Source organism: Pseudophryne corroboree, chromosome 10, assembly GCF_028390025.1.
Source record: "Pseudophryne corroboree isolate aPseCor3 chromosome 10, aPseCor3.hap2, whole genome shotgun sequence".
Taxonomy (NCBI): domain Eukaryota; kingdom Metazoa; phylum Chordata; class Amphibia; order Anura; family Myobatrachidae; genus Pseudophryne; species Pseudophryne corroboree.
In genome coordinates, this window is record NC_086453.1 from 206,299,153 (window position 1) to 206,311,453 (window position 12,301).

Genomic DNA, 12,301 nt, shown 5'->3' on the forward strand with positions numbered 1-12,301 from the left:
CCTGACCCTAGGAAAGACTTAGTTGCTAGCCAGAAATACATCAGAGACCTAGGGAACACTTTAGAGCCCAATAACAAAGACTGGCAGGTATTGCTGAGGGCTTGTTTACCCTCCAATGTCGACTCGGCTCAATTTTTAGCTGACTGTGGATTGGATCAGGATGTACCTCTTACAGATGTGTACAACAAAGACAATGTAAAAAGGATAAGTTTACAGTTAAAGGAGTATTTCCCAGCTGTAGTTAAATGGAACAAGATATTCTCCATTAAACAAAAGGAGTCAGAAACAGCTGCAGAGTATTTTCACAGGGCATTACTAGATATGGCTAAATACACAGGCATAGAGGACATTAAAACAAACATAAACCATCGAGAAGTAGCAGTGTCTGTACTAATGGATGGCTTAAAAGAGGCATTAAAGACAAGGGTACAGACCACGCAACCATGTTGGCGAGGTCTGTCGGTGGCTACTTTGAGAGAGGCAGCTATTGATCACGATCGGAATATCACCAGACACAGGGAATTACAAGGTGATAAGTTAATGGCCGTAAGTATACAGGCCCTGACCACAAGGCAGCCTTTGTATAAATCACCAAACCCTGTGGGTAAGTCAAATGTGGTAACCTGTTATTCTTGTCATAGAGAGGGACACTTTGCACGAGACTGTAAATCGAGAAACATACAAAAGTCTTATCAACCCCCTAGACAACGACACGACACACGACATTGGGAGCAGGGTCCACAGAAACGGAGTTATGAGCCACATGCAGGGGAAACAAAAAGATACCCCCCGAACAGAGACTGGCAAGCCTCTGGTAGTTCCCATTTAACCCCTTCTCAAGTAGTTGCTGCCAGCGGGATTCAGGGAGGTCACCATACCCAATAGGGGTGTGTCCATACCTGTAATCTGCAGCCAGTAAAATTGATTGCAAGTCTTGGAAGTGAACCCGAAATTACAATTAATGTAGCTGGTAAATCATTAAACTTTCTTGTAGATACGGGGGCGGCCAAATCAGTGATAAATTCGACAGTGGGCATGAGAACCACTGGTAAGACAATTCCAGCCATGGGAGTAACGGGAGTAGTCCAGCATTACCCTGTTAGCAAACCAGCCGAGATTACAATAGGGCCTTTACATACCAAGCATTCCTTTTTGCTGGCTGCATCGGCACCGACTAATCTCCTGGGAAGAGACTTATTGTGTAAAATGGGGTGCGTCATTTATTGTACTCCTGAAGGTGTATTCTTGGACATACCTGAGAATCACGCTCAGGAAGTGCGAGACATGTTAGACTCCCCATCAAAATTAATGACACATACCATTATGACAATATGACAAATAAGATTCCATCCCAAATAGAAGAGATGACATCCCAGATACCAGAGTCACTTTGGACTAAAGATGGACAGGACACTGGATTAATGGCAAACGTAGCTCCGGTAGTTGTACAAGTAAAAGATGGTAGGATAGCTCCAACAATCCCACAGTACCCTCTGAAGCCAGAGGTGGAGTTAGGAGTTTACCCAGTAATAGAGCGCTTGCTACAACAGGGCATTCTGGTAAGAACATCCAGCACTGCAAATAGTCCCATCTTCCCTGTGAAAAAGAGTGGGGGGAGGGGTTACAGGCTAGTGCAGGATCTAAGGGGGATTAACAAAATAGTTGAGAGTCAGTTCCCCGTAGTGCCAAATCCAGCTGTCATCCTTATGCAGATCCCTCCCACTGCGAAATTTTTCACTGTTATTGACCTCTGCTCCGCATTCTTTTCGGTACCTCTGCACCCTGACAGTCAATATTTGTTTGCATTTACATACAGAGGAGTCCAATACACATGGACTCGATTACCACAAGGTTTCATAGATAGTCCAAGTATATTTTCTCAGGCTTTGCATGACTGTTTACAGTCTTTCCAACCAGGGAGTGGATCAATATTGATACAGTACGTGGATGATTTACTACTGTGTTCAGATTCATTGGAAGCATCCCTGAAGGATACGAAACAGCTCCTGTTTCATCTTTCAGACACAGGACACAAGGTTTCCAAAGACAAGTTACAATTATGCCAAACTAAAGTAAAATATTTGGGACACTGTCTAACACAAGGACTGAGACACCTGACCGCTGATAGAATTCAAGCAATTAGAGACATGACTCTGCCTCAAACCCAGCAACAGATCAGAACGTTTTTAGGAATGTGTGGGTATTGCCGTAACTGGATCCCAGGATTTTCCATTCTAGCATTACCTTTGCAGGAGATGGTTTCCTCAAACAAGCCTGATCGGATTTCGCATACAGACGAGTCCGAGATGGCATTTGAGAGACTTAAACAGTGCCTAACGCAGGCACCAGCATTAGGTATGCCAGACTATGGGAAACCCTTTGACCTGTACGGAACAGAAAGTGCTGGTTGCGCGGCAGGCGTCCTAACCCAAAAGCATGGTGATGCCAGCAGGCCGGTAGCATACTACAGTGCTCAGCTAGATACAGTAGCGCGATCCCTCCCCACATGCTTGCGAAGCGTTGCTGCGATAGCATTGCTAGTAACGAAAAGCGAAGATGTAGTGCTAGGTCACAACCTCACAATTCATACACCACATGCAGTGTCAGCCTTGCTAAATTCTGCCCAAACCAGGCACGTCTCATCAGCGCGGTTTACAAGATAAGAATTGGCACTAATGGCCCCCGTGAACATCACCATAAAGAGATGCAGTGCATTAAATCCTGCAACATAGCTCCCAGGTGTGCCTGGACAGGCACAAAGGGTGGAGGATGAGAGTGGTGGGGAAGGAGGATTTAATACAAAGGAGGACACACATGATTGTATGGAATATTTGACCCAAAATTTTACCGCAAGGCCTGACATCAGTGACAACCCACTGGAAGATGTAGATCTAACTTTCTACACGGACGGTAGTTGTCACAGACAGTCAGACTCGGGAGACTTGTGTACTGGATACGCAGTCGTAGATGACCAAGGCACCATAGAAGCTGAACCGCTAGGCCCACCTCACTCAGCCCAGGTTGCTGAACTGGTCGCCCTAACCAGAGCATGTGAATTGGCTAAGGGCAAATCAGCCAATATCTACACCGATTCTGGATACGCCTTCGGGGTAGTCCATGATTTCGGAGCCCTATGGCGCCTCAGAAACTTCATGACGGCAGCTGGTACACCGGTAGCGCATGCAGCTCACATCAAAAGGCTTCTAACAGCGATACAGGAACCCAACAGAGTGGCTGTTATCAAGTGTAAAGCACACACATATAGCCAGGACCCAGTATCACTTGGTAACAGCCGAGCAGACGAAGCAGCTAAGTTAGCAGCTGGTACCCCCAGACAGACAGACACCACACAATTGATGGTATTTAATACCATCAACACACAGAAGTTGTGTGAAATGCAAAAATAAGAATTTACTTACCGATAATTCTATTTCTCGGAGTCCGTAGTGGATGCTGGGGTTCCTGATAGGACCATGGGGAATAGCGGCTCCGCAGGAGACAGGGCACAAAAAGTAAAGCTTTACGATCAGGTGGTGTGTACTGGCTCCTCCCCCTATGACCCTCCTCCAAGCCTCAGTTAGGTACTGTGCCCGGACGAGCGTACACAATAAGGAAGGATTTATGAATCCCGGGTAAGACTCATACCAGCCACACCAATCACACCGTACAACCTGTGATCTAAACCCAGTTAACAGTATGATAACAGCGGAGCCTCTGAAAAGATGGCTCACAACAATAATAACCCGATTTTTGTAACTATGTACAAGTAATGCAGATAATCCGCACTTGGGATGGGCGCCCAGCATCCACTACGGACTCCGAGAAATAGAATTATCGGTAAGTAAATTCTTATTTTCTCTATCGTCCTAGTGGATGCTGGGGTTCCTGAAAGGACCATGGGGATTATACCAAAGCTCCCAAACGGGCGGGAGAGTGCGGATGACTCTGCAGCACCGAATGAGAGAACTCCAGGTCCTCCTTAGCCAGGGTATCAAATTTGTAGAATTTTACAAACGTGTTCTCCCCCGACCACGTAGCCGCTCGGCAGAGTTGTAATGCCGAGACCCCTCGGGCAGCCGCCGAAGAAGAACCCACCTTCCTTGTGGAGTGGGCTTTTACCGATTTTGGCTGTGGCAGGCCTGCCACAGAATGTGCAAGCTGAATCGTACTACAAATCCAGCGAGCAATAGTCTGCTTAGACGCAGGAGCGCCCAACTTGTTGGGAGCATATAGTATAAACAGCGAGTCAGATTTCCTGACTCCAGCTGTCCTTGAAATGTATATTTTTAAAGCTCTGACAACGTCCAACAACTTGGAGTCCTCCAAGTCGCTTGTAGCCGCAGGCACTACAATAGGTTGGTTCAGATGAAATGCTGACACCACCTTAGGGAGAAAATGCGGACGAGTCCGCAGTTCTGCCCTGTCCGAATGGAAAATCAGATATGGGCTTTTGTAAGATAAAGCTGCCAGTTCTGACACTCTCCTGGCCGAAGCCAGGGCTAGTAGCATGGTCACTTTCCATGTGAGATATTTCAAATCCACAGTTTTTAGTGGTTCAAACCAATGAGATTTGAGAAAGTCCAAAACAACATTGAGATCCCACGGTGCCACTGGAGGCACCACAGGGGCTGTATATGCAGCACTCCCTTAACAAAAGTCTGGACTTCAGGAACTGAAGCCAATTCTTTTTGGAAGAAAATCGACAGGGCCGAAATTTGAACCTTAATAGATCCCAATTTGAGACCCATAGACAATCCTGATTGCAGGAAATGTAGGAATCGACCCAGTTGAAATTCCTCCGTCGGAGCACTCCGATCCTCGCACCACGCAACATATTTTCGCCAAATGCAGTGATAATGTTGCGCGGTTACTTCCTTCCTTGCTTTAATCAAAGTAGGAATGACTTCTTCCGGCATGCCTTTTTCCTTTAGGATCCGGCGTTCAACCGCCATGCCGTCAAACGCAGCCGCGGTAAGTCTTGAAACAGACAGGGACCCTGCTGAAGCAAGTCCCTTCTCAGAGGTAGAGGCCACGGATCTTCCGTGATCATCTCTTGAAGTTCCGGGTACCAAGTCCTTCTTGGCCAATCCGGAACCACTAGTATCGTTCTTACGCCTCTTTGCCGTATAATTCTCAATACTTTTGGTATGAGAGGCAGAGGAGGAAACACATACACCGACTGGTACACCCAAGGCGTTACCAGCGCGTCCACAGCTATTGCCTGCGGATCTCTTGACCTGGCGCAATACCTGTCCAGTTTTTTGTTGAGGCGAGACGCCATCATGTCCACCATTGGTCTTTCCCAACGGGTTACCAGCATGTGGAAAACTTCTGGATGAAGTCCCCACTCTCCCGGGTGAAGGTCGTGTCTGCTGAGGAAGTCTGCTTCCCAGTTGTCCACTCCCGGGATGAACACTGCTGACAGTGCTATCACATGATTCTCTGCCCAGCGAAGGATCCTTGCAGCTTCTGCCATTGCACTCCTGCTTCTTGTGCCGCCCTGTCTGTTCACATGGGCGACTGCCGTGATGTTGTCCGACTGGATCAACACCGGTTTTCCTTGAAGCAGAGGTTCTGCCTGGCTTAGAGCATTGTAGATTGCTCTTAGTTCCAGAATGTTTATGTGAAGAGACGTTTCCAGGCTCGACCACACGCCCTGGAAGTTTCTTCCTTGTGTGACTGCTCCCCAGCCTCTCAGGCTGGCGTCCGTGGTCACCAGGATCCAATCCTGTATGCCGAATCTGCGGCCCTCCAATAGATGAGCACTCTGCAACCACCACAGAAGAGATACCCTTGTCCTTGGAGACAGGGTTATCCGCTGGTGCATCTGAAGATGCGACCCTGACCATTTGTCCAACAGATCCCTCTGGAAAATTCTTGCGTGGAATCTGCCGAATGGAATTGCTTCGTAAGAAGCCACCATTTTTCCCAGGACTCTTGTGCATTGATGTACAGACACCTTTCCTGGTTTTAGGAGGTTCCTGACAAGCTCGGATAACTCCTTGGCTTTTTCCTCCGGGAGAAAAACCTTTTTCTGAACCGTGTCCAGAATCATCCCTAGGAACAGCAGACGTGTTGTCGGAATTAACTGGGATTTTGGAATATTCAGAATCCACCCGTGCTGTTTTAGCACTTCTTGAGACAGTGCTAATCCCATCTCTAGCTGTTCTCTGGACCTTGCCCTTATTAGGAGATCGTCCAAGTATGGGATAATTAATACGCCTTTTCTTCGAAGAAGAATCATCATCTCGGCCATTACCTTGGTAAAGACCCGAGGTGCCGTGGACAATCCGAACGGCAGCGTCTGAAACTGATAGTGACAGTTCTGTACGACGAACCTGAGGTACCCCTGGTGTGAGGGGTAAATTGGAACGTGGAGATACGCATCCTTGATGTCCAAGGATACCATAAAGTCCCCTTCTTCCAGGTTCGCTATCACTGCTCTGAGTGACTCCATCTTGAACTTGAACTTCTTTATGTACAGGTTCAAGGATTTCAGATTTAGAATAGGTCTTACCGAGCCATCCGGCTTCGGTACCACAAATAGAGTGGAATAATACCCCTTTCCTTGTTGTAAAAGGGGTACCTTGACTATCACCTGCTGAGAGTACAGCTTGTGAATGGCTTCCAAGACCGTCACCCTGTCGGAGGGGGACGTTGGTAAAGCAGACTTCAGGAAATGGCGAGGTGGATCCGTCTCTAGTTCCAACCTGTACCCCTGAGATATTATCTGCAGGATCCAGGGATCTACCTGCGAGTGAGCCCACTGCGCGCTGAAATTCTTGAGACGACCCCCCACCGCCCCCGAGTCCGCTTGAGAAGCCCCAGCGTCATGCTGAGGCTTTTGTAGAAGCGGGGGAGGGCTTCTGTTCCTGGGAAGGAGCTGCCTGTTGCTGTCTCTTCCCCCTTCCTCTGCCTCGTGGCAGATATGAATATCCCTTTGCTCTCTTGTTTTTAAAGGAACGAAAGGGCTGCGGTTGAAAAGTCGGTGTCTTTTTCTGTTGGGGAGTGACTTGAGGTAAAAAGGTGGATTTCCCGGCTGTAGCCGTGGCCACCAAATCCGATAGACCGACACCAAATAACTCCTCCCCTTTATACGGCAAAACTTCCATATGCCGTTTTGAGTCCGCATCGCCTGACCACTGTCGCGTCCATAAACTTCTTCTGGCCGAAATGGACATAGCACTTACCCGTGATGCCAGTGTGCAGATATCCCTCTGTGCATCACGCATATAAAGAAATGCATCCTTTATTTGCTCTAAAGACAGTAAAACATTGTCCCTATCCAGGGTATCAATATTTTCAATCAGGGACTCTGACCAAGCTACCCCAGCACTGCACATCCAGGCTGTCGCTATAGCTGGTCGTAGTATAACACCTGTATGTGTGTATATACTTTTTTGGATATTTTCCATCCTCCTATCTGCTGGATCTTTAAGTGCGGCCGTCTCAGGAGAGGGTAACGCCACTTGTTTTGATAAGCGTGTGAGCGCATTGTCCACCCTAGGAGGTGTTTCCCAGCGCGCCCTAACCTCTGGCGGGAAAGGGTATAAAGCCAATAACTTCTTTGAAATTAGCATTTTTTTATCGGGGGCAACCCACGCTTCATCACACACCTCATTTAATTCATCTGATTCAGGAAAAACTATAGGTAGTTTTTTCACACCCCACATGATACCCTGTTTTGTGGTACCTGTAGTATCAGCAATATGTAACGCCTCCTTCATTGCCAAAATCATATAACGTGTGGCCCTACTAGAAAATACGGTTGATTCGTCACCGTCGCCACTGGAATCAGTGCCTGTGTCTGGGTCTGTGTCGACCGACTGAGGCAAAGGGCGTTTTACAGCCCCTGACGGTGTTTGAGGCGCCTGGACAGGCACTAATTGATTGTCCGGCCGTCTCATGTCGTCAAACGACTGCTTTAGCGTGTTGACACTATCCCGTAATTCCATAAATAAAGGCATCCATTCTGGTGTCGACCCCCTAGGAGGTGACATCCCCATATTTGGCAATTGCTCCGCCTCCACACCAATATCGTCCTCATACATGTCGACACACACGTACCGACACACAGCAGACACACAGGGAATGCTCTTAACGAAGACAGGACCCCACTAGCCCTTTGGGGAGACAGAGGGAGAGTTTGCCAGCACACACCAAAAGCGCTATATATGACAGGGATAGCCTTATAATAAGTGCTCCCTGTATAGCTGCTTTAATAATATAGTTTTGCCACAATTTTGCCCCCCCTCTCTTGTTTTACCCTGTTTCTGTAGTGCAGTGCAGGGGAGAGCCTGGGAGCCTTCCTGACCAGCGGAGCTGTGTGAGGAAAATGGCGCTGTGTGCTGAGGAGATAGGCCCCGCCCCTTTTTCGGCGGGCTCGTCTCCCGCTCTTTAGTGGATTCTGGCAGGGGTTAAATATCTCCATATAGCCCCCGGAGGCTATATGTGAGGTATTTTTAGCCAAAAAAGGTTTTCATTTGCCTCCCAGGGCGCCCCCCTCCCAGCGCCCTGCACCCTCAGTGACTGCCGTGTGAAGTGTGCTGAGAGGAAAATGGCGCACAACTGCAGTGCTGTGCGCTACCTTAAGAAGACTGAGGAGTCTTCTGCCGCCGATTCTGGACCTCTTCTCGTTTCAGCATCTGCAAGGGGGCCGGCGGCGAGGCTCCGGTGACCATCCAGGCTGTACCTGTGATCGTCCCTCTGGAGCTAATGTCCAGTAGCCAAGAAGCCAATCCATCCTGCACGCAGGTGAGTTCACTTCTTCTCCCCTAAGTCCCTCGTTGCAGTGATCCTGTTGCCAGCAGGACTCACTGTAAAATAAAAAACCTAAGCTAAACTTTTCTAAGCAGCTCTTTAGGAGAGCCACCTAGATTGCACCCTTCTCGGCCGGGCACAAAAATCTAACTGAGGCTTGGAGGAAGGTCATAGGGGGAGGAGCCAGTACACACCACCTGATCGTAAAGCTTTACTTTTTGTGCCCTGTCTCCTGCGGAGCCGCTATTCCCCATGGTCCTATCAGGAACCCCAGCATCCACTAGGACGATAGAGAAATTTGTGTTCCACACAGGAAAAGGCAGTCTGGAAGGCAAAGGGATATGGCCAGGAGTCCTCAGGACTCTGGACGGATGGACAAGGTAAACCAGTGGCCCCCAGAGCATATCTTCCATGTTTAGCTGAGGCAGCACACGGGCTGACTCATCTGGGCAAGGAGGGAATGTGCAAGTTGGTAAGAGCATATTGGTGCGCCCCAGGATTTTCATCTCATGCGAGTAAGAGAGCAATGTCATGCCTTGAGAAAGAATATCGGAAAGGCAATACCAACAGAACCATCTCATATCCCACCTACAGGCGGCCCTTTTCAGGTAATACAGATTGACTTTATTCAATTACCCCCTTGTCGAAATTTGAAATATGTACTTGTTTGTATAGATGTATTCTCAAATTGGGTCGAAGCATTTCCTGCGGCCACAAATACCGCTATGTTTACTGCTAAGAAAATTGTGCAGGAATTTGTATGTAGATATGGTATCCCTAGAATAATCGAAAGTGATAGGGGTACCCATTTTACAGGTGATGTCTTTCAAGGAATGTGTAAGTTGATGGGAATTGATAGCAAGCTGCACACTCCATACCGTCCACAGGCGAGTGCGAAGGTGGAAAGAGTGAACAGCACTATTAAAAATTTACTGAGCAAAGTTATGGCAGAGACAGGATTGACATGGCCAGAAGCTTTACCCATTGTACTGTACAGCATCAGAACCACTCCCAGGTCCCCTCTTAATCTGTCTCCCTTTGAAATCTTGTTTGGTCGACAACCGCATGTTATGATTAACCCTCAGGATGATTTGAAGTGTAACAATGAAGTGACTGTAAAGTACCTGGTTAACATGAGTAGACAGCTAAGGAATCAAAATGATAATTTGAAGTTAGTGATTCCTAATTTACCAGATAGTAATTGTCATGACATTGAACCTGGGGATTATGTAATGATACAGAATTTTCTACGCTCAGGTTGCCTTATTGACAGATGGGAAGGACCATACCAAGTCTTATTGACTAGCACTACTGCATTGAAGGTTGCCGAGAGAGAGACTTGGGTTCATTCGTCCCACTGTAAGAAGGTTGCTGATCCAGAGAGGTCCCGTGATAAGGAACAGACGGTAGAGGAAGTTGTATCACTGGAGTGTCTGTTCCAGGAGGACTGAGGCGGCACCTGAGCATCGGAAAATCATAAGATCAAAAGCAGTTGTCGATTCCCTGTTCCCTTTTATTGTTTTTCTCCACTTCCCATCCCCTCTCCCCCAATTATTTTTTTTCCCCCTTCTCATTCTTCTCCGTTTCCTCCTATAAGATGGACTTGCCCCAAGAGACTGTGATCCGGATTTTCCTGTTGACCATGATGTTGACCAGAGCAGTCTGTTCCGGCGAGAGTACCATGGAGGTCGAGAGAGGTTCTGGAATGGGTTCTGATGACAAAGATGGAGGCGTAGTTTTCCAAGAACAACTTAACCAACAAGTAAAGGCGAGTATCAGAAAACGATCCGATAGCATTGACAATAGAAGGAATTGTGAAGGATTGTTAGCTGAAGAAAACTGTATCTGTAGGCTCTGTGACAATGTAGTTGAGGATGGGTGCATTAAGAAATGCCAATCCAGTTTTAATATCCACATGGACCGGCATCCATTGAGTGACTATCACTCCTTAGTGGGTAGTGTGTTAAATCAAACAGATTGTTGGGTATGCTCTCAAGTACCTCAAGGTCATAGCAAATCAGGGCTAGTACCATTTCCTTTAACGGTAGGGGAGGTACTTGAGCTTAAAGGGTGGGAGACCGGTGGACAGGAGGTTTAATATCTCCAGTCTTCCTAGTTTGAAGCTCCACCAATATCATGTGGATAGATCCCTAATATGTTTTAACATTACCAATCCCCGAAAGCCGGGAAATTGGGAAGTGTCATGGAGTAACCAAACCATGACCTTTTCATATAGAGCAGATAGAATGCCGACAGATACAGAGCTTATACGCCACATAGCCAGTAGAGAAAAATCTTTCCGATATAGGTATACCCTAGGAAGTAGGATTACGAGAGTTGGAGAAGTATCACCAGGATACTGTGCACATATCGTACAAACTGATACGTGTACTAGACACTGGGAGAATTAGGGGTAGGAGATTTCACATGGAGGATGTGTAATATGGTTATGTCCTACTCCGTCCCATATGTTCTTCCCGATGATGCATATTTCATATGCGGGAGGAAGGCGTATAAGTGGCTTGCCCCAAACTCTGAAGGATTGTGTTATATTGGAAAAGTACTGCCTGAGGTAATGACTGTATCACATGCCAAAATGAAAGATATACACCGTGGTGCCCAAGCTCCTTATACTCACACCCATTACGAGCACGTAGTTAAAAGGCAACTGACAGAAAGGACAGAGCATTCGGCCTCTGACATGATCCATGAATCCACCGGGATTCAGGTTCTACTTGCGCTAGATTTCACTCGCACCGCTAGAGGAGTGCTGAACTATAGATACATATCTGCGCTTGCAAATTTGTTAGACAATATCACAGAAATGTATGATGACACGTTTAGGTATACTGGAAGAGAGCTTCAAGCTTATAAAACAGAACTGGTTCAGCATAGAATGGTTCTTAATTATCTCACAGCAGTGACAGGTGGATATTGTGTCACACTGGCAACGCAGTACGGCGTGAAATGCTGCACATATATAACGAATAGTACCGAGGACCCGGTCGAGGTCATAGACCAAAAAATGGATGATATTCTCCAATTAAAGTGGGAATTTCGCAGGAGACACAATCTCACTCTTGCTGCTGTGGGTAATGAGCTGACTGGTTGGGTGTCATGGTTGAACCCGCGAATTTGGTTCTCTGGTTTAGGAGAATGGGCTCAAGGAGTCATAATGGATGTAGGGAAGTTTCTCCTATGTATCTTAGGTGTTGTCATAACGATTGGCTTGATATTTAGGTGCGTTCAGGCTTTAACGAAGTGCAAACGTAGTACCAGAGTAATGAGTCTAAGGAGTGAGGAAATTGTAATTCCAATGGATTTGATTTATGACCCAACTGTAGAAACAATGATGTGATGAAAATGCGATTATACGGTCCGTTTCTTTCACCTGTTTTTCCGGTTTTTCCAAGGTAAAAAGACCCACTTTTGACGAGGAATTTGATGATCCTGTATACAGACAACTGATGGATTAAAGAAGAAGTTTTGACAACCTTATACACAGATATTTGATGAACTATGCCATAGACCCCCAGTTTCC

General features: G+C 47.0%; 1 protein-coding gene across 1 annotated transcript in view; it reads left to right on the forward strand.

Moving 5' to 3' along the window:
• LOC134966369 (uncharacterized) overlaps positions 1-12,301 on the forward strand; it is a 241,952-nt gene that overhangs the window by 184,115 nt on the left and 45,536 nt on the right. The gene's annotated exons all lie outside the window — the stretch shown is intronic.